We start from the raw sequence: 26,313 nt of genomic DNA, 5'->3' as shown, positions 1-26,313 counted from the left end.
ACATAAACTGAACTATTCACAGCATAGGCTGGTTTGGTTGTGTGATCAACAAAAGCTAAAACTAACTTGGGGATCACAGTGCTGCTGCAACACCGCTGTTATTAGAGAATAAACACATAAGAGATCAGAGGCATACGTTAACCTCAAAGCCAGTATAACACTGTTCAGGTACCAGCCACATAGTGAAAGGATTCCTGTTACATCAGTGCTGATGAATGGCAGTGATGACAGCAGTGCAAGAACTGTAAAGTCAATCAGCCTGTGTACTACCCTGTTCGTTGCCCAAAAACGCAAATGGTCAAGGATGGATGTACCTAAAAAAATAAGACACACATTCTTACGGATTACAGTAATACCCTGACTTCGTTAGTCATAAAGAATTTGCCCTCTCAAATGACTGAAAATATATCAAATTCCTTCAGCCTTCCCTTTGCTGAATGATAATTACAGACCTGAATCAATTCCCTGAGAAAAAAAATAACGTATCACTTCTAACCACAACTAAGGCATAAGAATTGCTAGATCTACTCTTGCAAATCCATGTCTGCTGACAATACAAAGCTGGGAGGAGTGGCTGACACACCTGAGCACTGTGCTGCCATTTAGCAAGACTGAACATACTAGAGAGTTGAGCAGAGAGGAGCCTGATGAACTTCAACAAGAACAAGTGTAGATTCCTACACCTGAGGAGGAATAACAGCACACATCAGTACAGGTCAGGGACTGACCTGCTGGAGAGGAGCTCTGCTGAGAAGGAGCTGGGCATCCTGCCCTTCTCAGGAAGGACAGGATCCTGTCCATGAGCCAGCAGTGCGGCCTTGTTGCCAAGGCCAATGGCACCCTGGGATGTATTCAGAAGAGCATGGCCATCAGGGCGAGGGAGGGAATTCTCCCCCTCTACAAGATGATGAGGGGTCTGGAGCATCTCCCATACGTGGAAAGGCTGAGAGACCTGGGACTGTTCAGTCTGCAGAAGACAGAGAGGAGCCCATCACTGTTTAAACATACCTAAAGCACGGGAGTCAGACGGAAGAGGTCAGGCTCTTTCCAGTGGCATGCAACCACGTTTGAGAAATTCTATGCAAAACCATGTCGTTAAATACTCAAAAAATTGTTTCAAATCAATTCCGTCCTCCTTTATGAGAAAACAGATCTCTTTGCATCCTTCACAATTTCCAGCACAACCTGAAGATTCAGCTTGATGACTATTAATTTAAAAATCAGCAAAGTGAAATCCATGCTGAAAAATGCAGAGATAAAACTATTTTTGAAGGGAAGTACAAAAACTAACAAATTTAAAAACCCACCATAGTAGTCATGACAACCCCATTCCGTTTCCTTCTGCTCGCCCATTTCATCAGGATGATACCGAAAATAATCCACAGTAATTAAACTATTGGCAAAAGAGACCTACTGGTGCAGAAAATAACTCTTAAAGAACCAACATCACCAAGAAGCAACTCAATCCTTGGGTGCAGCCAGAGCACTCCCCTAGCTCAAGCCTCACCAAACCAGAGAAGTGACACCAGTTCTGATGACAAATAGCTAACGAATCACACCTTGCACTGAAGAGCTGCATAGATTTGTTTTTCATTTCATTTGCTTACCATCTCAGATGTCTGAAGCACAAGGAGTAATCTGCTGCATGTTTTAATTAGAGACACAAGGCTTTAACCAAAAGAACAGTTATTCTACAAATCTCATCTGCTATGACTGGCTTAGAACTCTCTTTCAGTATGGCTAATTAAAAAGATTCATCACAAGATCTAATGCCAATCCTTTTGGTATTCTTGTAAGTGTAATTTACTGAAGATCACGCACATTGCACCTCTGCTGCATACACTGTTACTATCACAAGTTACAGGCTTCTCCCAAAAAACTCTGCATCTTGACAGTTGAAAACCACAGTCCTTAACACTTTATTCTGCATGTATCCCACACAAATTGGTCTTGCTTGTTATACACATTTGTATGGAGAATTCTGCTAGCTTTCCTCTCCAGCAAGTATGGTTACATTTACAAAAAAGAAAGTGGGAATAATCCCAATTGCAGAGCATAGACAAGAGTTGTTTCTGAAGCTTTCCGAAGGCCTCCATTTCTCTCTACTCACCCAACATAAAACGCAAGTAACTGAACAGGCAGCTAAAACTTACACCTCGGTGCAAGCATTAAAAGAGCAAGACCCTATCCAGTAACTTCAGCAGACATTTACAAATGTAATAAGAAAGCTTAGCTAGATACACATTCACTTCACTAACGCAATTCAACTCTTCTCTCCATTATTTCAACAGTGGATGGCAGTTCCAGAGACGGCAGAATAATTTGGAAACATCAGGAATGCAGTCCCATAACTCAGCATCTCTTTAATCAATCCATATGAATAGTGTAAGACTAGCAGCTAACTGCATTACAGAATTTGATTACAATAACAGAACAAAACCTGTCAATATTATCATCTTTGAGATTTTAAAAGGTGATGAAGGCAGACACACAGACAGAATGCTGTGTATTTAGAGTTTAATGGAACAGATTTTTCTGGTCCAACACACTCTCCTGTTCAATTCACACAAACTGAGAGAAATCCAAGATGAACACGCAGTAGAAAAACAAGAAGTGTGATAATATTTCTCCATTCTGCCCATTTTCTCTGCAAAAGCCTGTTTTAGCACATATCCATTCTGAAGGACAGAAGACCCTGGATTCTACAGAACTCCACTGAAAAACACCACGACACACTGATAGAAATTGAGATTTCTCATGAAGCATCACAATCAAAGCCCGCTTATCACCCCGGATTGTATTTATCTCACTTCTGAACAATATAGGTGCCCACATGTAAACCAGCTGTCTAGGTTACCCCATAAGTAACGGGGATCAAATGAAAGGCAGGATGGTCATCCTGAAGCATTCTAAAGTTACAAAGCTTAGCTATGCAAGTAGGTAACCATATCGTGGAAGGAGCTCATCCAAAAGTTTACCCCTTCATTCTTTAACATTTTTTTCTTGTAGCTCAAATATATTTATGTGGTTACACACAAAAAGATAACACGTTGGGGAAACACACAATGCTGTGAGAATGCAGTACCCCATACGACTCTTGTAAATATTTTATCACTTATATTCAAGTTCCTTCAATTTTACACAAAGTAACTCCAACTCCAGTGGTTTCTTACACAAAGAATCATAAACAACACGTTGCTGAATATTTGAGCCACAGAGACAAAGAAATCCCACGCTGATCTGATACACACCCTACTAACCTTCATCTGCTATCTAGGAAGGGTCTGACTTCTCAACTGAGCTATCAAGTCTGATCTCAGCACGCCCATTGAAACTTCATAGCCTGTCATTCCTGTTAGTGATATAACAGCTTCAAATATTCCACAGAAAAGAAAAATACCCCGAACTATTCCAGAAATAGCACACTTCTATTCCTGTTTTAGGTATATTTATGTCAGCCACCATCCTCTTCCAAGAAATCTCAAGACATCTTTTGAAACAGAGGCATAATTCCATTAAACTGTTGGCAGTACTGTGATTAAAAGCAAACTGCCAGAGCTTCACCATTAGTGGCCAGCAGTTCTAAAAGACAACTCCTTGGTAAAGCTCTCTGTGGGAAAACAAGCGCTTGACTTTCACACCCAGAAGAGACTCACAGAATGGCTTGGGTTGGAAGGGACCTCAAGGACCATTAAGCTCCAACCCGCCCTGCTGCAGGCAGGGCTGCCTATTTTTACATCAAAACTGTGTTTAAAACTAACAATGACTGTGAAATATAAAGAACATTTTGACCCATAGGCACCCAATTCCCACGCATGCTTTTGTAACACACAGGATGGAGCGCTCTGGTCATCCCTTTGTTCTCCCTCTTTTCCTCTACTGTTCCCACTTAAAACTGAGGAACATGACAGGATTGGTACGACCGCATTCAAGAGACTGGCACCAGCTAAAGCAAGTCAACAGAAACAAGGCCCTAAAAATGGCTTCTGCAGATGCTGCGTACAAAACATCTACAGACACACTCACACGCTTTGCACAAGTTGCTGAAGACAAATCATGTCGATAAAGGAAGACTTTCTACACGTCAGTTCAACCACTTTTCATCTTCAATAAACTACGCTTGGTAACAACATCACTCATTTCTCATAAGACATTTAAAAACTAAGTACACAAATACCCTACTGCAAACCCAAAGACCAATGCATAACCTTTGATCTTCCTATCAGAACTGAACATCAGATTGACTCAAGTAAAGCCGGTGCCTACAGAAGAATATTTATTTCTTTTCTCCAACTCCAACCTGCTTATGACTAGGCTGACAGCACAGACACTGTTTGGTACTGTAATTGGTTTGTTACAACAAACCTCTTTGGTCAAAGCACAACGATGTGCCAACAACTACACAACGCACAGCCTGTTGTCGTTACCCATCTCATCCCAATGCAGTTACCATCTGTAACACACAATACCAGAAACTTCATTTATTCTTAGAACCTTTGAGAAGATAAAATATGCCCTAGAAATTTGATCCGAACTGCACAGAACTGCTCTGCCTAATGGGGTTACACTAACAGACACCAGCAGTAAGAGGGAAGCCACATCAAACCCTGCACCAGTCTGGTACCACAGTCCAATTCAGTTCACCTTCACCACAGACACGATGCTGCTAACTGGCAATCCTCTGATGGAAAGAGTTTCCCAATAATGCTGCAAGCGTTCCCAGACTTCTACACAAAAGTACCAAAACTAACTGATTATTTATGGAAACGATACCATAAAAATCCCTTTATCTCTGAAGACAAAAAAATCCGTTGTTTTTTTTCCCTTGATCTTCTGATTAAAAAAGAATGCTCACTGCACACTCCATCTATTCTCAGAAAAACCTGCAACTATTTCAGAGGAACATTCTGGTTTTGGTGGCCAGCTTGAGAAAAGCCAATACACACTGACCTGCTGTTTCAGCGCCTCTCAGCCTACGCCTCATCTCAATGAAGAACGCTTTTCTCCAGTTCCTAATATTCTTTGGCTCCAACACCGAATGGAGAAGTCTGCTTCATACTTTATTTACTCTTTGCAACACCTCATAGGCTGCAAAGTGCAAGTCTAGCAGATCTGATGTAGTAAGAGTCTAAAAGCTGCAAAAATTAGAATTTCACATCTGACTGCACTCCTAGTGATGAATGCATAGAGTATCCTAATGCGCTGCATTATAAAAACTAATACAGTACTACTGCCATCTGCATTGCTTCATAATAAAGAATGTGCCCACCAGCCTGGTTTCCTGCTTTAACCTCTTGCTCTCTTCTGCCTTCTCTGCTCTGACCCTTCTTCCAAGCCCGCATCAGTTGCCAATCTGTGAGCCTCTCAGCTGAAGTGATGTGACATTCTTCAATTTGATGTTACTCACAAAACAGGATTTCTGTATTGATCTGTTCTGGTAACTCTCTCCAAATCTGAATAATTATCTGAAATGTAAATCCTTGAATGGGTTCCAAAAAACCCACGTTCAGTCAAAGGTTAAAAACTACTACACTGTTAAACAAAAACCTAAACAAACAAAGCCATGTAATTCAGTGTAATGCAGCAAGCTATTTCCTTTCTAATTTGAAGGATGTGGAAAAAAAACAACTTGCTTTGCTACCAACATAATACTGCACTTTGAGAATACACACTGTTATACTATAATTGCTCACTTTGTAAGTACTCTGGGAGAATAAGAACTATACTGAAGAGTTAATTCATTCTAAAAGCAGCTCACCTCATTCAGTTAGCCCAATGCAACTCTTCAGGATACACCATTTTCACTCAACTTTTGGCAAAAAGCAGTACAGAACTTTTGAGCATTTTCAATTCATGAAGTCTTGCGGCCTGGTCCTCACTCTCCCCATTAAGATTAAATGGACCTTAAGTCTTTGCTCTGGTTAGATAAATCCTTAATAGGAGCCTGTAGCAGTTAGATCAATACAATGGGAAAGGCATTACAACAAAGGTGCGACAACAAAAAGACTGGCATGATAGAGAGATGCTACAAAGGAAGGCAAGAAAATTGCTCACCCATATCAGAAGATTCTAGATTTGCTGGGGAAAGCTTCACCAAGAAGGGCTCCAGAAAAAGATCCTTCTTCAGTGGCAGTCAGCCCTTAAATGAGGTCTAAGAGAGGTGAAGCCAGGCTCCACCCCTTCCAGTCACAGCTGAATTGCCTTCACCTGTGCTCCCAGGGCTGACCGGCTCCTTTCCCCAGGTGCTCAATCAGTGGGTCACACTGAACTCAGCAGCTCCCATGCAGGGCCGCATCTCCACCTTCAAGGCCTAACATTTTGTTTCCAAAATTGCAACCAGAACAAAAATGCTACAGATCTCTAATGAGGTAAGTAATATTATGCAGTTTCCACTTTTACTTCACTTGTTATTTATAATATCCTGGATTAGTTTTAGAGCAGGATCTTAAAAACAGAAATCCTACAGACAGCATGAGAAGGCTGGACAGGTAAAACCAGATGTCACCTGATGCGGAAGAGTTGCCTTGATGAACCTGTAATTCAATTCACATTATAAAGATGCACGTGGTCCAGGGGGCAAAAGCCACAGATCTGCACGGTGCCCAGTCCTATCCACAGAGCCAGCACACATAACAAATGGAAGCCAGCTGTGCTCCTGCTTTTTGACCATTAAGAGCCTGAAGCAGCACACCAGGATTTCGTGGTACAAAAGAAGACTGATTCCCACAATAAAATAATGAAGTCAACTAGCTGGGAGAGTAGAAATGGATGGACAAAAATGTTGTTAGCAAGAAAATAGAACAAGCTCTGTTCAGAATCAGAGCAATACTTGAAGAACCACAAATGCATGAAAACAAATTATGATTAACACAGAATGAGCAAGAAGCAAACAGGTTTATTTAAGCACAAGTTTCAGTAAAGCATCCATGCAACAGTCCCAGACCTCAGTGTTCCTGCAGGCAGAGTGCTTGTGTTGCTGAGCCTTACAAAACTCAGCAATAGAAACCAGCTGCAATACTGAGGAAAATGTCTCAAAGCAAATTAAGTACATGAATCCAGAGATGTGAAACTGTATTAATTCCATAAATAACACTTCTTTCTCAAAACTCTGTTCTGTTCTAACCAGACTTAGTGGGTCATAACAATCCAGAACTACCTAAAACTGGGCTGTGCTCCTATTTGCAATACCAGGTATTATTCCAGAAGAGTCGGTTGGCATATTTTCACTTTATGTAACAAAGCAACTCTTACAGAAGTCACAATGAATTTCATGCACTGGCAGCCTGCAAGATTATATTCTGTGTAACTGTAGCACATTGTACTTATTAATAATCTGTCTTACTTTCTTTTTCTCTCCATCTGGTGTTATTTCCATGAATCTTTCACTAATTTTAAGTTTGAAACTATTTTTCATTTTCTCATGCCATTTTATTTAAAGCATATGCTTCAGTTATCATCTTTGTCTGCATGTGTGATATCAATAACGATCCTATACGGAAAGAGTCAGATTCTGAAATCCTTATTAGGTAACAGCTTGCCTCAGCAACACGGGCACTCTACAGACTATTACATCAGTGAGCCTCATTTCCATGTTCCTTATCCCAGCACTGTACATCAGAATCTAAGTAAACATGCACAGACAACTAAAAGAAAAGCTATTTGCAAACACCGTGCGAGAGCACAAACAGGTTAAACATTAGCCGAGACGACGAGAAACGCTGCGCCAATTCCCAGCCAGTGCTCCATCTTACACAGCACCCTGCCCAGCAGAAGCACCCGTAACATAAAGAGGTGTTAGAAATTACTGCATAGACAACTGGACAATAACCAATAAAAAAAGCTCACTTCCACCTACATGTCATCAATTACTGCCTGGCATATGTGCACACGAAGCAGCATTGTGCTGATTCAATGACAAAGCACCGAGAGATTTCCAAATGTTCTCATACTCCTTTCTCTTCTGTTACACAACTCCCTACTCTGAGTAAAACAATACCTGAAGCCACAAATTACAAGTTATTCAGCCACCTTTCCCCATGTACTTTTCTGGATTTTATAAACTAGCATCAAACCAGTTAATACGAGGAGGTAAACAAGCAGCTCCTTGATGTCGTGGTCTGTGTGTCCTCCTAGTGATAGCTATCTGAAACTGCAGTGATGTGCTCTTCAGAGCCTTTCTGTTTAACTCTCAGTTTACTTCATTTTTTTCTTTATTGTTACGATTATTACAGCTCAGCATGACTGCAGCTCTTAATCCATATTATTACTCTTACCTAAGCAAAATCTCCACAAGTTCTACAAGTGCCTACGCAGTTAGGAACTCAGTGAAGTATTCCTAAGTAAAGATGTTAGTAAAGATGGTTAGTAATTATTCCACACCAAATTTAAAACTGAGAAAATTTCAGAGAAGCATACAGATACTGAAGATCACTTTGCAAAGTACTTCAGGCCTTCTTCCTATGTTTTAAGCAACACAGAAAACAAAGAATTTGATTCCAACCCAATTTTCAGTTAATTCTATGTGCCCAACTATCATCCCCAAAACTATGCATTTTAAGTATCAAAAAAACAGGGTGTTCTCTCCAATCCAGAAATCACTTAAGATTCTGGAATTCCAACTCCATTTCTACAAAGCAGATGTACACATGCTGGTGTGTATCACAACTTGAAGATTTAGGTCGCTTACACCAAACCCTCTTCTATCACAGGTCACTGCAGCTCATCCTCGTGGTCCTGAGCTTTTTCCCCAGTTGAGTGACTAGATCATATGCTGGACAGAGAATTGGTAGAACTCATTCAATTAAACACTCCCAGATTCCCCTTACAGGTGAATGACAACAAAGAGGAATGCAACAAATCCTGAAGAGGTCCACCTGGAGCTGTTATCTAACAATCAGGCACGTCGTTTCAGTCTAACCACACTGGTAACTCCTATCTGTTATTTATTTCTCAGAACTGATCAAAATCATGCACAAATCTGACAGTGCAGTGATTGCATTGTGATACCAGGACAGTAAATCAGCATCTCACATTAAGAGACACAAACTGAAACAAGTAAGGTGAAGTTAAGAGTCTAATATAAACCAAAAGCACGCTCCCACAGTTCTCATAACATCAGCACCTTCACATTAGGAGAGAAGTTTTTCAGTAATCAATCCCAAGATAAAGAACATACTGACACAGGCATTGCTTCCACTTCTCCACATCCATGAGAAAAGAGTGGGGAAAAGCATCAGCAGACACCAAACACGGTTATCTCAAGTCAACTTTAGTTCTTCATCCAACAGCAACTGAAGCCACACGAAGCTGAGGTCTGAAGGGTATTTTTAGAAATCTGCAAACTGATTCTGGTGAGCAGACAGCGTTTGGGAGATGTGAGATTTATGGTGGACAAGCTATTGACAAGTGCTAATAACCGATGAAATTACCATGAAATGGACAGGAATATCGCCAACAGGCAGCAAGGCCTGATGGAGACGTGGAGAATGACTTTATTGCTGCGATAAAACTGTGTGCTGATTGGCAAAAAAAATAAAAATAAAAATTATTGCAACCGTTCGTTTATTTTAGAAGCATTTGTATTTTAAGGCTCTCCCAATGCTATTACTTCTGTCAAGTTTAGCAAGTCTCAGTATTATCTCTGATGGTCATTAAACAAAATACCTCATCTGAATTGAACAAGTATATAATTAGCCACAAAACCAACTGCTGTTTTTCTTGCACCTTCAAACTGACATGAGGTTCTCCTTTCCACAGCAGAAGCTCTGTATGTTCATACATTTTAAAACTTCAGATCACTTACAGACCAAAGCACTTGTTCACAGAGCTGTTCTAGGTTCTCTTTACTCGGCTAGTATAGCTATTAGCCTTGCTTAGCAAAGTGAAGAAAGTTAAACAGGTGACCCATACACTGTATTTTGTATTCCCTTTAAAAATTATACATGTTTTCAGTAACTTGGTTTGTTGGTTGAAAAACAATTCTTCTAAACTACCCTGGAATTCTAATTCTTCCTAGAGCTCTTCATCTTCACACACACACTTACCTGCCACAGCTCATTTTATATTGCTCTCTTTTGACTGTACTTCAACATTTTGAAATGCATGGACTTCATTGAATTTTTTTTTTTTAAATCATAGAACATTATTGATTGTATCATCACAGAATAATAAAGCTTGGCTGCTCGCTTCCTTTCTCACACACACACATACATACATATATGCTTATCTCCTTTTATTGCCAAACCCTTGAAGTCTGATGAAATTTGGTTTCTTTTAAAAACTAAGCATTCAGAAATTCACTGACTGTATGAGAACCCTAAAAGAAAAACTGCAAGTAATTTCAACCACAGCACTGCACAGAAGTAACTGCCCCTTAGACAATCAGAACTGAACATGAAGATAATGTGCTGAATAGTTCTGCTAGTTCAGGTTTAGCTTAAGTTAGATGTAATCTGATTATTTGCCTGTGTGTGACTCACAACTCTACTAACGTTTGAGACTGTCAATACTGCTGCATGTCAGACTGCTTTAAGCTGTTCCTACTCTATCAGTGGTGATGGCTTTTTGCAACTATCTTTCTCTGCAGCACTCCAACACAGCTCGTGCCCTCCATCACAATGCACCCCATTCTGCAATAAGCAATGGAGCAGAAGCAAAAGTAAGGAGACAGGAGACAGTCAGAAGGAGAAGAGAAAACAAAACACAGCTGAGTTTTTCGAAGAAATACATTTTTAGATTTACCATGTAAAACAAAAGCTTTCAGGAAGTGGCTCATACAGGAAGCCAATGACCTCACAGCTTCTTATAAATAACACACTATCACAAAATGAAAGAGAGCAGTATTACTTGCTCCCTTTAACATTCACATTAATAGTTCAGTCAGTGCTTATCAGCTGTCAACAGCAAACTCCAGACAGAAGGAATCAGAATTTAGGAAGTTCAGAAAACACATCAATGCAATGTTTGTGTCACTTCAAGTAGTGAAGTGACCGTTAAATCTCTAGACTTCCTGATTTATTCTTTAATTCTGAATATTAAATGTCCATCGTTCAAAGCCCTAGCAGGAACAGGCACCCTTGATACCTAAACTAAACATGAAAGGTGTGTTCTCTAAAACCTGCCCTCATTCCTCCCCTTCCATTTCCTAAACTACCAGTCACCACTTCTTGGCCACCTTGTCAACGACATTGCAGCTCTTTTGATAAAAGTGCTGCTTCAATAGCATTTTTCTATATGGGTTCCCATCAAGGACCTTACATAAAGTGAGTCTTGCCAGAGAAGATATCAGAAGGTATTTCAGCATGAACTACATTTGATAAGCTGACTGTATTTTATTTTCTGTGTTGAACACTCAGTGTGAGCTTTTTTTCCCCAAGTCTTCTGAAGCCACCAGTACACACAGCTGTCCAGTTCTAAGCTGTCCAAGTTTTGTTACTGTTTAAAAAAGAAAACAGCAATCTGGATTAAGTGCAGTAGTTCAGCTATTTCGATATATACATTTCTTTATGAAAAACATTAACACCACAACTCTGGTACAGCTTAAAAAAAAGAACTCTTGAAAGCTTTTGGAGCACACCACGTGATCTGTACTTCAGTGCTTTAGCACCTTTCACTTTTATAACTACCTCAGTTTCTAAACCCTTACATTCACCAGCCATCCAGCCTTCTCTCCCCATTTTATAAAATGAATGAACTTAAGTGCTACCACCTTTAAGGAGAGCTTTGCTTCCCCTTTCTATTTCACTGTTTGAATGACCGAAGAACCTTTTGGTATTTAACCCTTGTCTTAGCAGGGCTTACTGGTTCCACTTCAGTCACCTCCCCACTCCTTATGTTCTTCTTTAACACATTTGTCCACACAACTGGATCAAAAGTACTCTCACTCAATTAGTACAGAAAGCAAAACAATATTACATCAACTACTTTACCACTGATTTAAGGAAATGAGCAGATTTTCTGTCTGGTTTCCTTCACTGAGTTCAGTAACTCAGAATGAGCTGAAATGCCTTCAGAAAAACTGGATCACACTGATTTTTATAAATCCACCAAGATGCTCTGAACATGTTTTAAATCCTGATCATTTTTTTTTTCCTCCTCCAAAACACCACTTTTCTGAAGACTTCTACACGTAACTGTTCTCTACTGATGGAAAGGTACAGACACTTAGAATTAAATACTAATCAGATCAGTTTAGGAATTAGAGTCTTGTTATGTTTTTTTCCTATTAGCAATCCTGGCATAAGATGAAGGAACATGGTGATGTCTGTCGATAAAACCACGTTACAGAAGGACAATCAGGATGCTGCCCAGAAAGAGCTGGATAACCTTAAGAACTTGAATAAAAGAAGAAATTCTATCACAGAAGATTCAACCATACTTCTGCCATAAACAGCTCTTCAATTCAGGAACCAGGAGGAAAAAGCTCAGCCCATTACAAAGTGACCATGGGTCATGAGACTGACCTACTGTGAGAGAAAGCAGGTGAGACCCAACTTAGAGCAGCCACTCATAGCGGGCTGGAGACTACACCTGATTACTGTGTGTGCCCTGTCTAACAAGAATGAAGACTCAAGCACCAACACAGAAGAACTTTTTGGTAGCAGAGATGGCAACAGAATGGTAACTATCGACCCCTCAAATGACAGCACAGCACTTACAGAACAGAAGAGATCCATCGGAAGGCTTTGTGGGTTGTTTATTTTTTAATAAGAGACAGAGCTGTGTGATCCCCAGCAGCGGTCTTAAGACTACAAACTACAATTTCTCAGCCAAGATCAGTAACAGCAGCCAAAGGATTCAATCTAGACCACAAGGAGAAAAGAGCAAAGAAGAGCACCAGCATAAATGACAGATGGAGAGAATGTGGTCGCTTGTTCCTGCTGCTTCCCAGCAACAACGGAAGACTGCCTGCATGAGCTTTCACTGTTATTCTCTGCTCCATCGGTGGTTTGTGTTCAACTGTTCAACAGCAGCAATCAGCTGAACGAAGCACAGAAGCACCTGCAGACTCCACGCTGGCCTCAGCTGGGAAATGACACAACAGCAGCAGCTCCAAAATGAACGACAGGACCACGAAGTTTCTGAGGCAGGAAATGGAGGACGATTCACGCAGCGTCAGCTGTAGAGCAGCAGCTAACAATTGCACGATGATTAAGAATAGTTTCTTAACCCGTGCTTCTGCTTTGATGAGCTATTCCAAGTGCACTGCACATCAAAGCCCAGCACAGCAAGCTAACTCACCACAGACTTCAGGCGTTCTGGAGGATATTAAGAGATGCCAAGGGACACTGTGTCCCATGCTGCTGTAAGTGAGGCAGTAGGCAAACTAAGGTGCAAATCTTTCCCAGATCTGAGCCAAATATGCAGATCAGACACAGTTTAGGATGATCAAAAGAAAGGGGAAGGGGCAGGGCTGGAAATCAGTGCTTAGAGCATAGAGTAGAAGCTATGTTTGCTTACCTGACCGAATAAGCAATATAGCTCCTAATCATAAAAGCACTGCAGGAATAAACATGAAGAATGAGGGCTGTGTAAAGCAAAAGCTGCTATTACTTAAAAAAGAGGAAAAAAAAGGGTACGATGACAGCCTTAAAAACTTACGTCAGTAATTGGAAAAAAAGGTTCTACCCATCACAGCAACTTGGGTTTGAAGTCTTCCAGTTTAATCAAAGAATTAAAAAACTGCACTTACAGAAAAGTTTCATTAGTTTAAAATTATAGCCATTAAAGTGCACCAGGCCTCATACACCAACTGACAAGGGTGAAAGCCTAGGAAGCCTTTTATTTTTTTGGCACCAACATGCTTGCTACAAATTCCCAGTGATTCTGCAGTTACATCACAAATGCTGTCAGCATTACGTATCTTAGACCAGAAATTCAATATTTCAAAGCAATAATAATTATCAAGTACTGAAGAAGCAATAAATAAAATCGACCCAATTGAAAATTCTGTAATCTGAAGTGACCCCTCCAGCAATAAAAGCAGAACGGATAAAACTGAACCATGATCATTCATTAAAAGTCTTTTTGCTCCACCTTCTCCTAAGCAGGTATTTCCTGACTGTGACAAGAAACGTCTTTGAGAAAACAGAAAACTACATTCAGTGGTGTACAAAAGAAAGGAAATGATCACCAGCTATTAACGTAGTACGTAAATAAGAGCAAGCATGCACTGACAACACTGCTTTTTTCTTTTAAATATACAGAATCCCAACTATCAGTAATATCATTGCTATGGTACTGCGCTCGTTTCCTCATTAAGGTCCACACCACTGCTCCTGAGTAAGTGAAGGCACCTCTAGAAGCCAACTGCCTACCATGTTATGTGCAGCTCTGAAGCCTAAATGTTAACATTCACACATGCTGTAGGGAAAAATAACCCCACTGTGGCCCTGACTTAAAGAAGTAATAGTAAGACTGGTAGTTTTACAGGCACATAGCATAGAAAGATGTATTTGGAAACAAGCAGTCCTAGGGGGAATTTCTACACTGGTATTTGAGTCAAACTTGTATACTCCAAATCACGATCATTCAAGGGCAGAAGAAACCCTGCAAGAAGCATATTAACCATAAGAGCCATTAACCAATTAACTATAGTTACAAATGAACAGAAATGACTCACGTAAAAAGAAACAAATCATTTCCAGCATTTGAACCAGAGGAGTGCTGGACCACATCACTTCATGGTAAAACACAAGAATGGATTTTTAAATATTTGAAGATATGCTCATCAAAAGCCAGTGTTATCCCAGGCCAACAAATTAATCTTGTGATAGCACAGTGACATACCTTCTCATGAAATCTATATTTAAGATTCCAGATTTATTCCTGCACTAACTTCTGTACCGAAACCTCAAGCACTTGACATCTCTCAAATTAATCCCTACATCAATTCAATGGAATTCAGCAAGAGGCTGTATGCCTGCTGCTTCATTTAAACAGTCAATTCAAATACCAGCACTTGTAAGAAGGAGAAGTAAATGAACACGTAACGTGACCAAATGTGAGAATCATGGAAGCTCCGAGCAAAACCTGAATGCAGAGGAATACAGGCTGGCAAAGTCAAGTGAAGTGGTTCAGGCACCACCATCCTCTCACACAGCTGAGCAAGGGATGGGATGCTTTCCTGAGCTGATGTACTGCTCTCTTCCCAACCCTAAAAATGGATAATATATTACAATACAGTGACAGCGGGCTTCATCCCAAGAAGGAAGCTTCCACCCTGGAAGCATTCAAGGCCAGGCTGGATGGGGCTGTGAGCACCCTGCTCCACTGAGAGGTGCCCCTGCCTACAGCAGGAGATGGAGAAAGGTCCCTTCCAACCCAAACCATTCTATAAGAAAGCTGTCTATGCTACAGTACAAGACATGGAAAATGAATTAATGAAACAGCTTATAAAATTCTTATTATACATCCCTTAAGTTAGCTAAGTGCATGATAGTATGTACAAGGCACATGAATTAATAACCATCAGATCAGATACAGAAGAATTACATGAAAGGTTCAAATATGATTTTTATGTACAGAGTAAACACTTTTGTTTAACAACTCATATTGAAGTTCACTAAAAATAGAACCTCACCTGTTCTGGCCTCCCTGCACTGGTCATCCCTCTGCTCACAGCCTCTGATTTCTAATCACAGCCTGTGATTTCTAATCTTATCTAGTCTGGATTTTTGTGCCTCTATGCCTGAACATCTCTTTTCAGGAACAGCTGAGTTCAGGCAGTGCTCACTTGATGACTCCCTCACTGTGCCCTCCTTGCTGCCAACTCGATTTTACTGTATCAAACAAGCCCTACCAGCCACAGCCAACTTCCTCACTGGGACATCTCAAGCTAGTTCAAGCTGATCCCTTTTCCAGCAGTGCTGGCAGTCAACACTGGAACGACTCCTCTGCAGCCCCAACTTCTTATTTACAATGCTTACAGGAGATGAAGAACATAGCAGCAGAACTGCAAAATATAAGCAACTTGAATCCTGAGCTATCCACAGAGCTGGTTAACATAATGTAATACTTAAATATGCTCTTATAAACCACAGGAGAGCACAGATGATACTATTAATACAAATACTACTTAACAGAATTCTTTAGAGTCCCAGAGCACAGAAGTAGAGGGGTCAGCTGAATACCAATTAGTTGAGAAAACGTCTTTATATCTTTACTCATTTTAAAGTGAGATAACGATGGTAGGAAAACAAGTTCTGAATTCAGTTCTATAAGAGACGTTACTGGAAAGTCTGTCTTAAAAGCAAGCACTCCACAAAGTTCCATTCATCTACTGCAAGCAGTGCAGATGAAGCCACTCATTTACAGAGAAGTCAAGTTAAGTGAGAAATGGGATATTCATTTATTTTTAAAAAAATTTAACGTTAAGAATCAAAAGAGTTGCCAGCCATAGGAGGATCTCCTTAAGCATCACTAAGAAGGTAAGATGAGTTTGCGTTCATCTTCATGTCTTCTGCCTCCTGACAGCAACAGACAAGAGCAGAAAACAGACACTACTGAAAGCATACATCACTGAATGCAGCTGAATGCTGTTGTAAGGCAAACTGAAGTGAGCACCATGGGGCCTCACATCACAGCAAGGACGGGGCAGGAGAATCCCAATGATGCCCTTCCTTGCTCAGTTTCCTACTCTTCTCTTTAAACTTCCAGAACCACAAAGGTAATGCAACACTCAGGAAACAGGCAAAGTCCGCTTTTGCTGCAAGAAAGGCAGAGAAACAACTGAAATAAAAAAAAAAAAAAGAATAGAATCATAAATACCACCTGCAGGAAGAAGATAGACTTATTCACCTTTCTTTTTTTTGTTTTGTTTGCTTTCTGCCAGGCAGTAGCAGAATGAAGGCAGACACCAGCAGCAGCTACAAAGGAACAGACAGAATAAACCTGAAGGGAATGGGAATCACCACAACTTCTTCTGAAATCCTCACGCGTTTCTGCCCTTGTTATTAAAAAGAACAATGAACTGTTAACAATATTGGCTAAGGTCTTTGCAAAGATTTATGATCACAAGTTAAAATGAAATAAACCATGCATAATCTACCCAAATAAACTGTGCAGAGAAGCCAGTAACATCAGACGTATACAAATAATTAGACACAGCTACAGAAGAGGATGTATCTGCAAGTCTCAGGGAGGGCTTCCAGTTTAAACAGGTTGGAAAATATTCTCTGAAGTAGCAGAGTAAGAAAAAAAGCTACAGTCCCTGTCTATTAGAAATGTTACGTGCATCACAAACCTGTTCTTTGAAAATAGACCTCGTACACTGCAGGTAAATACATTATTTTTGTGGTAATGGATTTTGTTACAAACTGCCAGAAGATGCAATCACTGCTTTAATCAGCCAACAGCGTGGGGAACAAAATTAAACCTGCTCATGATAATAGGAGTACTTTGTCATTTCTAAGGAAAACATGAACGGAAGGTACAAATACAGCGAGGTACATCCCACAGAGACTGTGACTAAACTGATACCAGAGGTGGCAAAATTGCATTCATATTATTTATCTGACCTAGGAACTATGAGAATAACACTACATGAACATTCTCAGAAGTAACTTTACCCACGGGAACACAAAGTTACAGGAAAAGACTAAAAAAAAAGTTTGGTTTTGAAACCAGTGGTCTTCAAACTACAGAGGCATGCAATACATCCTGAAGAGGGGAGAGGGCATGAAAAAAAATTAATTGCTGGTCCAGAACAAAATAAAGGCCATGAAAGCAGTTAACTGCTATCCACAGATGCAGCATATGCAAAACACAAGGGAGAGACAGAGGTATTGACATTAACGGCCACTATTTGCACAACAAAAAAGAAAATGGATGCATGCCGATTGCCACTTACAAACTTGCATTTACTGGGGAATTGAGTCTTATATTTCTAAGCACCAGTGATATCAAACACAGCCTTTTGAGAGGACCAGGGACAGTTTCAATTCGGAGCCTGAAAACTGAGTCGTAACACATGCCCATGTGCAATATGGGACTGAACCCAGTCATCCAGGCTGCTCCTCTTTTTCATGTATGTCCTTAGAGAGATCCTTCTGCCACCATAATGTTAAGGGCCCAGGCAAAGCAATCAAACACCCCTACCAACATTTTTTTTCTTCTGTATCACACAGTTTTGATTTCCAGTATCACTGCTTATAGGTGCCACTTGTTACCAAAACAATACTTCTTTAAAATGACTGGAATTGGATCGGTTCAATTTACAATCCATGGTTAATCCTCCCTGATCATCATCTCTGACTTTTTCTTTCCAATGCTCTGCAAAGACTTCCTCATGAATGTCAGTAATTCTGTTAGAGAACAGAGGCTCTCACTGACGTAGGATAGCTGAACTCTGTCTTCATTATGTCCCTTTAACCTCAACACCACTCGCACATGAAAACTCCAGTTTCTGGAGGAGAACAAAGCAAGAATTTTCCTAAGCTGCAAAATAATAAAAAAAAAAAATGTACTATGCTATCCTATAGGCTTATCAAAACCAGCAGATACATTCCGTGCTAGTGAAACCACACATTAAGTCAGTCAGATCTCACTTCTGAAACATGCTGTACAAATGCTATTCAAAGCTAGGTGTCTTTTAAATTCAAAGCATTGATTTATTTGTCAGAGCTGTTCCATAGGTACCTCTGGATTAGCAAAACCTAACAGGGCTAACCACCTACACATTAAAACCACAGTATTTTTTTTTTTTTTTTTTCCTTCTCTGGGAAGGGCACACGACTTTTTTAAGCTAACAGAGTTAGCTGTGGTTGTAGATGACAGTTTTTAGAGAACTAGCAGGTCCCATGACACTGGATCTGCCGTTCTGGCTTCTGTTTATACAGACAACTACAGGCTTCACTGAACAGATGCCCATGGACATAGGTAAGAAGGAAAGAATACCAACTAGCCGATCTGGCTAGAACCTGAACTGACAAGGAAGCCGGAACGCCAAGTGAGGCGGGGAGCGTTGACCCAGAGCCCCGCGGGCAGCTCGGGCCCACCAGGCAGCGCTGTGCTTCTGCTCTCCTCCGGCAGAGGGCAATGACACTCAAACAGCCCTGAGCTGCACTCAGAGGCTGCTCTGAAACGACGGGAACAGTTCCGAACATCACTGACACCTGCCTTAAAACACAAGCATTATTTAACACAGCAGGATTTCAAAAGTTTCTGTTCGGTTTAGACATGGCTTACGTGTGTCTCTGCTACTCGAACGTCTTGTTGAGAAAAAAATACCAACTGCTTTTCACAGACTTGGAATCCTGTCCTCTATCAGCAGGATAAACAGAATCCGGATAGCTCCAGGAGCCTGGGCCACTGCCCTGAAGTCACGGAAGCCAGAATATGAAAGATACCCCAAGAGTTATGTACACTGATACATAGCAGACATTAACAGACTAACATATAAAGACAGGTCAAATAAATAGGAGGATTGAGGGGGAAAGACACTCCTAAAATAACACTGAGGACTCAGGACAGTACAACAGCTAAATCTAAAAGCAAACAGTGCTTTCAGTTTACAAAACACATGCAGATAGCAGCTAGCAATCTCCTTTTCTCCCCTCCTGCCAGAAGTAAACACCGTTGCTAGATGCAACTTCTCTGTCCCAAGAGACTTCACGGCTCCTTATGCTAGCTGGTAGCAAGAACTCTCCCACTGAATTCCCGTAATCAAGCAAAGATATGTTCAGCTTCAGACATCTGGATTAACTACCACCAAGCATCCAGCATCCCGTCAGGCAGAAACACCTGACAACACTGATATAAATGGCAACCAAGAAAATATTTGCCTCCCAAACAGGTGAAAATTTCATCTCCCCTTCAGTTCTACTTTTTCTTGGCACAGTGCAGTTGATGAAGTCGGTATCTGCCTTCATTTTACAACTCTGCCGTGCTTGCAGAAGCTCCGACAATAGCTGCCATGGATCTATTAAAGCTCTGTAAAGTGAGCATAATACAGTTATCATACAAATTAGCACACATTCTGGGCATTCCATACACAACATTAACACAGAAATACAATGATCTTTTCTGAAAATGTATATGGCACCAAAATTGTACCAGAGCATAATTCAGAGGAAGAATTACCTCAGATTGAGGATATGCTTTTTAAAATAAACACCCAATCTTAGAGGACTTAGTCTACATCTCCCGAAAAAAAGCCCTGTAGACAACATTCAACCCAAGCTAATAAGCACTATGAAGGAATGAGGATTCCTTCAGCCACAGCACTGCACGGGCTGCTCACAGCTTGCTTGGTGTCGGTGGGACACACAGGCAGAGCAGCACAGGCAGAGCAGCACGCTGCTGCATGCAAAGCACCACCAGGAGGGGGGCAGAACCACGGACATTTTGTGACAGTGGAGCAGGATGCTTTCCACGCTTCCCTCTCCCCATTTCTCCTTAGCTTTCCATCCAGGCAATTAACTGCTGTCTTGGACAGTCCATGACACCAAGAAAATACGAAAACCTGCCAGTATTATTAGCACACTGACTTCTGACTTCACAAGCTTGCTGTTGAGACCCCTGTACGGTACTCCTGACATGTTAGTACCTTCTCAGTTTGGTGCCAAGGAGTAATAATTTGGAAGACAGAAGAAATACTACGCCTGCTTTAGCATCTTTTAATATACCAGCTCTGCCTGCGTACTAAATAATCACATGGTTTTTGCTCTTCAGTAGGACCTTCTGTCTAACCAAGACTTACATTCGGAGAAGCACTAATAAAAATCATGGCTTACAGTGCTATAAATGCTCCTGAAACTATTTACTCCTCTATTTCTTTTGTTTATGTTTTAATAACAGATTTACAGCCCAGAAATTATTTCAAAAAGAAAAAAAACAAAAAAAACCAACAACATCAGCAGAAACCATTAACGCTTCCTAACAGAATAATACCAAAAAATAAAGCTCTCACATAAACTGTACAGTGGGAATCAGCTCACTGCAACACGGGGCTCAAGAGCAGCACCCTCTCCTCCTTCTCCTCCCCTCCCTCCCCCCCCCCCCCCAATTATCCCACATGTTCAGACTGAAGCACTCAAACTACTGACAATGGCAAAACTTCTGCATCCAGATTGATTTCAACTAATCACAACCAGCATATACTACAACCATCCTTTTTTCTTGTCCTGCTAAATACATCACTTTCTGTCAGGAACTGAGGAAACTTTCAGCTCCAATGTTTTACTGCCACAATTCATATTTTTTCTGTGTTGCCGTCAGTCTTTCGGGGATTTTCAGGGATCTCCTGTTACCTCTGTGGAGAAGCAAATTCCTGGGGACATTTAACACGTTCACAAATACCCACAAACGAGGGCCATCTGCAAGTGTTAAGTTGCCAGATCAGGAAACTAAGGAAGGATGAAATCTCTGACCTTGATAAGGGCGAAACTCAGAACACAAACAACTCCAGTTTGCAGCCCGGCTGTTAGGTAACCACGCAGCGCCTGCCGGCTGAGGTGCAGCACCCTGAAGGGCTCACGAAGGATGGTAAACCTTACGCTGTATTTAGCAAAGTCCAAAGCCAATAAAAAAAATACTACCTATGCATAAATTCACTGCAAACAGTCGCAACTCTGTTAATTCTTTCTCCAGAAAGTCCTGAGTCGGGACACAGAATTATCACGAAACTGACTTGGAAGAACTATCAGGGAAAGGTTTCGTCATTTTATTTTTTAATTTCTATTTCAGCATTCATGTTTGCAACTACTTTTATCCTTTACGTTGCAGTCTTTTTGAGCTTTTATTCTGGTGCCGCCATATAACTCGAGAAGCAGGATATTTATGAAATAGCACCATGTAAATACTGCATGATAGCTACAGCCAGTGATACTATAGACAGGGCAGCAAAAACATAATTCCATGCTTTTGTTGTTAATAAGGGGGGGGAGGGGGAGTAAACGCGTGGTTACAGCAATGGAAAAAAAAAAAAACAGCCCAGATTAAGGAGCTCCTCTCAATTTTAACCATGTAATAGGCAACAAGTAACATAAACAAACACTTGCTTTTAAAATAAGTTCCCAATTTCCCTTTTTATTAAAGCAGGAAAAAAAAAGACTTTCACTACTTCCTGTAGCAACATCAACGCGAACACTCATTTAGATAAATACTTCTCGAAGCCTTTTCTAAGCACACGCAAACAACAAAACACATCTTTTTGCTACTGAAATCTGGCACGAGATCCCACCGTGAAATACTGAGTACATGAAAGATAAATTGGTACTGTTTACACAGAAGTGAGAAGAACTGGCACAACACCTATTTTTCATAGGCTTTTTTTTCATATACATTATACTCGTCACCAAAACAGCTCAGTAGAACACCGTGTACAGCACACATTGTTCCCTGTCATGAACTGACAGCAATTGAAGAGAAGGTGAACTAAGTTACAAAATGAAATATTTTTTCTCCCAGCCGTCTGAGAAGATAAACGATCTTAGTTATATTAAAGAGAAATGGGATACGGGATCCAAAGCGCTCATTTTATGTTAACTGCGTGTCACCAACAAAAATAGAGAAAGCAATTTCCTGGGGCATCAATTCCACCAGCAATTCCACGTACACAAAAATCAGACACTGACGTGCTCTGCTCCTGTGCACCCTCAGATCCGTAACAAATCAACTGCTCCCTATCCACTTTCTATTTAAGGTAGATTTTTCCCCCCCCCTGAAGTAGGAAGATATAAAGACATGCAGATGTGCCAGCACAAATAAAGCTGATACTGCTTGGGCAAATAGAAGTATTTCTGTGCCCAGCACCGTTTCATTTGACTCCCATAACCAATACAGAACACCAGCACTCCACAGCAAGCACCAAATATGGCTGATTACCATCCTTTCACCATTCCGCACAACCACCCTTTCTTGATATTTTAAGGTGAGATCCCCTCCTCTCTGAGGCAAGTTAATACCTGGAAAATCTCACTATTTCATATGCAGAAGATAGTGCTGGTAATGTTATGACAGAATGAAAGCATCATACTGAAGCATCATAAATCCCCAACACATTTAATGAGCTAGACCTGCATATACTGTGAAAAACTTTATCCTTCTATCCTCCTTCTCACATTCTGTTCCAGAGCATTAAAGCCCCAACACCAATACTACTAACACAAGATTCAAGCACAACTCTGCTGCAGTTTTAAATGCCCAGGCACGCTCGTCAACATTGGTTATAAAATCATCTCTCCCCAACCTATTCTTCCTCGTTCGTCTGCTGTTATTTAACTTTTTAAGGCTATTTAAGAATCGCCACGCTGTGCTTATGTAACTCTTCAAAATACATTAAATTCAACATTTTTTTAAGCTCTATAGTAGCAAAACAGACAGCAGAACACCCAGCTACAGTTCGCTTTCCCACTCCTCCTCCGCTTACTCTAAACTAAAATATCTCCGTCATCTAGAAATAGTGGTCTTCCATTTTTTTCCAGGATTTTGAGATGCAGAAGCCTGATCTCCAAGCATTTGCCTACAGGCACAGATGCTTCTTACAGACCCCGTGCAAGCTGCCAGCAGACTCCTGGGGTCCTCTGCCTGCGAGCTGAAAGCCTCCGATCTAGAACTGCGTATCCTCTTACTTGCTGTTTCTTCTGCTATTTGAGAAGTTGCATTAAGACAGCATTACGTTCCTCAATGCCAACTCGCCTTTCCCTACGCAGCTTACCAGCGTTCTTCCAGAGCTTTCCATAAAATCCTAACTCCGGAACACCAGAACATCACTAACACACCTCGCTCGGCCCCAGAACCAAAGGCACTCTGCAGTAAAGTCTGTCCAACCTATAAATAGCGTTTATGCTCTAGAGGACGGCAGCAACCTCCGTTCCCCTGCTCACCAACCAGCGTGCCATAACAACACGGCCCGGGCAGACACACAGGATGGCACCGGGAGAGAGAAACCCACACAAAGCATAAACACGTCGAGTCCACAGGGCACGGCCGGTTCTAAAAGCCCTCCTGTCGGGAACCTCGCGCCGGGCTCTGTCACGGGGCCGGCAGACAGAGCCACTCACCGGGAAAAGGGCCCTCAGGAGGCGCGGCCCCAACGCCCGCTCCCCTCAGCTCCCGGCCGCCTCTCTTCGACCCGGCCGCCCCACCGGCCCCGCTTCCCGCCTCAGGCCCCGCTCCTGTCACAGGCCCCGAGCCCGCCCTCCCCCGCCGCCGCCACGAACTCCCCGCGGCCGCCGTCGCCCCCGGAGCGGCTGGGGGCGGCGCGAGGCCGGGCCGCGTGACTGCCTGAGCCGGCGGCACGTGGCCCCGACCATAACAAACAGGCGGGTGGGCGGGGGCGGGCCGCGCTCGAGCCCTGCCAAGGGCGGGCGGGCTGAGCGAGGTGAGGGGGCGGGGGGGCGGAGAGGGAGGAGAAGGGAGGGGGGTGAAGAGCGGGAAGGGAGAAGAGACCGAGCGGCGGGGGGGGGGGGGGGGGGACGCGGCGCGGTGATTGGCCTGCGGGGAGCGGTGGGCGTGGCCAGCCGGCCCGCCGCCGTGGTGCAGTGCTGAGGAGGCGCCAGGCGGGGGCTGCTGCCGCGCGTCGAGGGGTCGCGCGCGCTTCCCGCCCTCAGCGACGCCGCTCGCCCGCCCCGACGATGACCCCCCGAGCGCGGCCCGCCGGTACCGCGCCGCCTCGCAGCCCCTTCCCCGCTGCTCGACCCACCCCGTCATGCCCTCCAACCGACCCCCTCGTACTCCCAGGCGGCCCTGGGCCCCCAGGCTCTCATCCCGGAGAGGCGATTGCCTCACAGCCACCTGCCCTCCCTCCACAAGCCAGTTGCGCCACGCAGGAAAAAACCGCTGCGGCTCTGCCCACAGCCCTCGTCCCCTCCCTCCGTCCCCTCCCAGCACAGCTGCTGCCTCGGGCACCCCCCGATCCCCTCCCTATATAACCATTCCTTCAGGTACCCCAAAACATCGCTCTTCGTCACCTCAGGATCTCTTCAAACACCCCAAAACTCACTCGTCGCCTCAGAGCATAACTGTTCCCTCAGGCACCCCGACACGCCGCTCCTCATCACCTCCGCGTCCCCTCCCAACGCGGCCATTTCCTCGGGCACCCCAAACCCGTTTCCTCGACGCCTCAGGGTGTTCCCATCTCAGTGTAACCATTCTCTGTGGCACCCCTAAACGTGGCTCCTTCCAGTCACTGCTGTTCCCTCCGGCACCCCAAACCCATCTCCTCAGCACAGCAGGGATTTCTCCGTCGCCTTTCAGCGTGACGATTCCCTCGGGCACCCCAATGCCACAATCTGCAATGCCACAGTGTCCCCTCTCAGCAAGGCTATCCGCTCAGGCACCCCAAACATGGCTCCTCCATAGCAGCATCCCCCTCAATCGCTGCTGCCCTCCTCAGGCACCCCAAAAATTACCCCCCTTTCAGCACTACAGGGCTTTCCCCATCCCCTTACGTTGCAGTGATGCCTTCTGGCACCCCAAAACCTCACAACATCACCTTCCAGGTGCAGCCATTCCCCTCCAAGCACCCCAAAAGCCAGCTCTGCACTGCCACAGGGCTCCCTCCATCCCCCTTCAGCACGATCCCCAAAAACTCCACTCCTCAACCCCACACCATCCTTCTCTCCAGTACCCCCAAACCCTCGCTCCTCAAACAGTGCAGGCTTCCCTCCATCCCCTTTCAGCACAGTGGTCCCCCTGGCCACCCCAAAATCTCACTTCTCAACACCACAATATCACCTCCTGGCACGGCCATTCCCCTCGGGCACCCCAGAACTCCTCACCACCGCACTGCACTCTTCCAGCACCACCATTCCCTCAGACACCCCAAAAATCTCACTCCCTGACACCACAACGTCATCTCCCAGCACAGCCATTCCCCTCAGGCACCGCAAGCCCTCGCTCCTCAAACACCACAGGGCTTCCTCCATTCCCTTTCAGCTCGACGATCCCCTCGGGCACCCCAAAACTTTGCTCCCCGACATCACAGCATCATCTCCCACCATCAGCCATTCCCCTCAGATATTCCAAAACTCCTCAGCATCGCCGTGCCCCCATTCCAGCACCTCAACCCCTCGCTCCACAACACAACGTCACCTCCCAGCACGGCCACGCACCCCACAAACGCACTTTCACCCCCTCAATCCCCCCCCACGGAGCCCCACGCACCCACCTGTAGGGCCGTGCCCTCGGCCGCCCACCGTCCCCGTCATGTGGCACCGCGGGGCGAGAGCTGCGTCAATTAATTAAGCGAGCGCTCCGCACCGGGGCTGGAGCATGCGAAGGGCTCGGGGAAGTGCTAAATATACTCGCTGCCAGCGAAACCGCCTGTGTCACAGGCCCGGGGCTGGCGAGGCAGCGGCGCTTTCCTCCCCG

General features: G+C 43.3%; 1 long non-coding RNA gene across 2 annotated transcripts in view; it reads right to left on the bottom strand.

Moving 5' to 3' along the window:
* LOC122180714 overlaps positions 1-26,307 on the bottom strand; it is a 116,476-nt gene extending 90,169 nt beyond the window's left edge. For both annotated transcript variants that reach the window (XR_006179209.1, XR_006179210.1), the window contains exon 1: positions 26,111-26,307. This is a non-coding gene — a long non-coding RNA (uncharacterized LOC122180714). The remainder of the gene's footprint in view (positions 1-26,110) is intronic.
* Between the last annotated feature and the right edge of the window lie 6 nt (positions 26,308-26,313).

This window comes from Lagopus leucura, unplaced genomic scaffold (genome assembly GCF_019238085.1).
Source record: "Lagopus leucura isolate 7727_CA_CO unplaced genomic scaffold, USGS_WTPT01 Super-Scaffold_100008, whole genome shotgun sequence".
In the NCBI taxonomy this organism is placed as follows: domain Eukaryota; kingdom Metazoa; phylum Chordata; class Aves; order Galliformes; family Phasianidae; genus Lagopus; species Lagopus leucura.
The sequence above is the reverse complement of the archived record's forward strand: the minus strand, read 5'-3'. Positions and strand labels throughout refer to the sequence as shown.